General features: G+C 43.1%; 1 non-coding gene across 1 annotated transcript; it reads left to right on the plus strand.

The window, feature by feature from the left end:
* The first annotated feature begins 2,291 nt into the window (after window positions 1–2,291).
* On the plus strand, window positions 2,292–2,399 carry LOC112787425 (small nucleolar RNA R71). The gene has a single exon (XR_003194840.1). It is a non-coding gene; the product is annotated as a small nucleolar RNA R71 (small nucleolar RNA).
* The last annotated feature ends 539 nt before the right edge of the window (window positions 2,400–2,938 follow it).

The raw sequence follows: 2,938 nt of genomic DNA on the forward strand, positions 1-2,938 counted from the left end.
AATTAGTTTTGATTTGGTAGTGGGTTTATGAGGTAGGTTTAGGGAAAGAGATATGTGATGTAAGGTTTAGTGAAGAGGATTAGTGATTGGTGTTTTTAAAGTGTTTTGGGTTGTGTGAAAGAGAGTGGTGAGAAGAAGTGAGTGGAGGTAGTGGGGATCCTGTGGGGTCAAGATCCTGAGATGATCCTGTGGGGTCCACAGATCCTGAGATGACCTGTGGGTCCACAGATCCTGAGGTGTCAAGGTATTTACATCCCTGCACCCATTAGGCATGTAAAAATGCCTTTGTACCCAACTCTGGGCGTTCAGCGCCAGGTTGGTGGCCATTTTGGGCGTTCAACGCCCATTTGTGTGCCATTTCTGGCGTTGAACGCCAGAACCATGCCTGTTCTGGCGTTCAGCGCCCAGAAGCTGCCCATTTTGGGCGTTTAGCGCCAGAACCATGCTCTGTTCTGGCGCTGAACGCCAGACAGATGCTCCTCCAGGGTGTGATTTTTCTTCTGCTGTTTTTGATTTCGTTTCCAATTTTTATATTTATTTTGTGACTCCACATGATCATTAACCTAAGAAAACATGAAAAACAATAAAAATAAAAGTTAGATAAACATTGGGTTGCCTCCCAACAAGCGCTTCTTTAATGTCAATAGCTTGACAGTGGGCTCTCATGGAGCCTCACAGATGTGCAGAGCTTTGTTGAGACTCTCCAACACCAAACTTAGAGTTTGACTGTGGGGGCTCTAGTTGATTCTGCTTGGAGAGAAGCTTTTGCTGCTTCCTCTCCATGGTTGCAGAGGGAGATCCTTGAGTTTTGAATACAAGGGAGTTCTCATTCCATTGAAGGACTATTTCACCTCTGTCAACATCAATCACAGCTCTTGCTGTGGCCAGGAAAGGTCTTCCTAGGATGATGGATTCATCCTCTTTCTTTCCAGTATCCAGGACTATGAAATCAGTAGGTATGTAAAGGCCCTCAACCTTTACTAATACATCTTCTACTTGTCCATAAGCCTGTTTTCTTGAGCTGTCTGCCATCTCTAGTGAGATTTTAGCAGCTTGTACCCATAGATTCCCAGTTTCTCTATTACAGAGAGGGGCATGAGGTTTATCCCTGAACCAAGGTCACACAGAGCTTTAAAGATCATGGTGCCTATGGTGCAGGGTATTATGAACTTTCCAGGATCCTGTCTCTTCTGAGGCAATGTCAGTTGATCCAAATCACTTAGTTCATTGATGAACAAGGGAGGTTCAACTTCCCAAGTATCAATGCCAAACAATTTGGCATTCAGCTTCATGATTGCACCAAGAAACTTGGCAGTTTGCTCTTCAGTAACATCCTCATTCTCTTCAGAAGAGGAATACTCATCAGAGCTCATGAAGGGCATAAGGAGGTTCAATGGAATCTCTATGGTCTCTAGATGAGTCTCAGATTCCTTTGGTTCCTCAGAGGGAAGCTCCTTATTGACCACTGGACGTCCCAGGAGGTCTTCCTCCTTGGGATTCACGTCCTCTCCTCTCCTCACAGGTTCGGCCATGGCGCTTATGTCAATGGCCTTGCACTCTCCTTTTGGATTCTCTTCTGTATTGCTTGGGAGAGTACTAGGAGGGATTTCAGTGATCCTTTTACTCAGCTGGCCCACTTGTGCTTCCAGATTTCTAATGGAAGACCTTGTTTCATTCATGAAACTTACAGTGGCTTTAGATAGATCAGAGACTAGATTTGCTAAATTAGAAGTATTTTGTTCAGAGTTCTCTGTCTGTTGCTGAGTGGATGATGGAAAAGGTTTGCTATTGCTAAACCTGTTTCTTCCACCATTATTAAAGCCTTGTTGGGGCTTTTGATCCTTCCATGAGAAATTTGGATGATTTCTCCATGTTGAGTTATAGGTGTTTCCATAAGGTTCACCTAAGTAATTTACCTCTGCTATTGCAGGGTTCTCAGGATCATAAGCTTCTTCTGCATAAGAAGCCTCTTGAGTACTGTTGGATGCAGCTTGCATTCCATGCAGACTCTGAGAGATCATATTGACTTGCTGAGTTAATATTTTATTCTGAGCCAATATGGCATTCAGAGTATCAACCTCAAGAACTCCCTTCTTCATAGGCATCCCATTAGTCACAGGATTCCTTTCAGAAGTGTACATGAACTGGTTATTAGCAACCATGTCAATGAGTTCTTGAGCTTCTGCAGGCGTTTTCTTTAGGTGAATGGATCCACCTACAGAGGTGTCTAGTGACATCTTTGATAGCTCAGATAAACCATCATAGAATATATCCAGGATGGTCCATTCTGAAAGCATGTCAGAAGGACACTTTTTGGTCAACTGTTTGTATCTTTCCCAAGCTTCATAGAGGGATTCACCTTCTTTCTGTCTGAAGGTTTGAACATCAGCTCTAAGCTTGCTCAGCTTTTGAGGCGGAAAGTACTTGGCTAAGAAAGCCGTGACCAGCTTATCCCAAGAGTTCAGGCTGTCTTTGGGTTGAGAATCCAACCATAATCTAGCTCTGTCTCTTACAGCAAATGGGAAAAGCATGAGCCTGTAGACTTCAGGATCTACTCCATTAGTCTTAACAGTATCACATATCTGCAAGAATTCAGTTAAGAACTGAAAAGGATCTTCAGATGGAAGTCCATGAAACTTGCAGTTCTGCTGCATCAGAGAAACTAGTTGAGGTTTCAGCTCAAAGTTGTTTGCTCCAATGGCAGGAATGGAGATGCTTCTTCCATGTAAATTGGAATTAGGTGCAGTAAAGTCACCAAGCATCTTCCTTACATTATTATTATTTTCGGCTGCCATCTCCTCTGCTTGTTCGAAAATTTCTGAAAGGTTATCTCTGGATTGTTGTATTTTAGCTTCTCTTAATTTTCTCTTCAGAGTCCTTTCAAGTTCTGGATCTGCTTCCACAAGAATGTTCTTATCCTTGCTCCTGCTCATATGAC

This window comes from Arachis hypogaea, chromosome 20, assembly GCF_003086295.3.
Source record: "Arachis hypogaea cultivar Tifrunner chromosome 20, arahy.Tifrunner.gnm2.J5K5, whole genome shotgun sequence".
In the NCBI taxonomy this organism is placed as follows: Eukaryota; Viridiplantae; Streptophyta; class Magnoliopsida; order Fabales; family Fabaceae; genus Arachis; species Arachis hypogaea.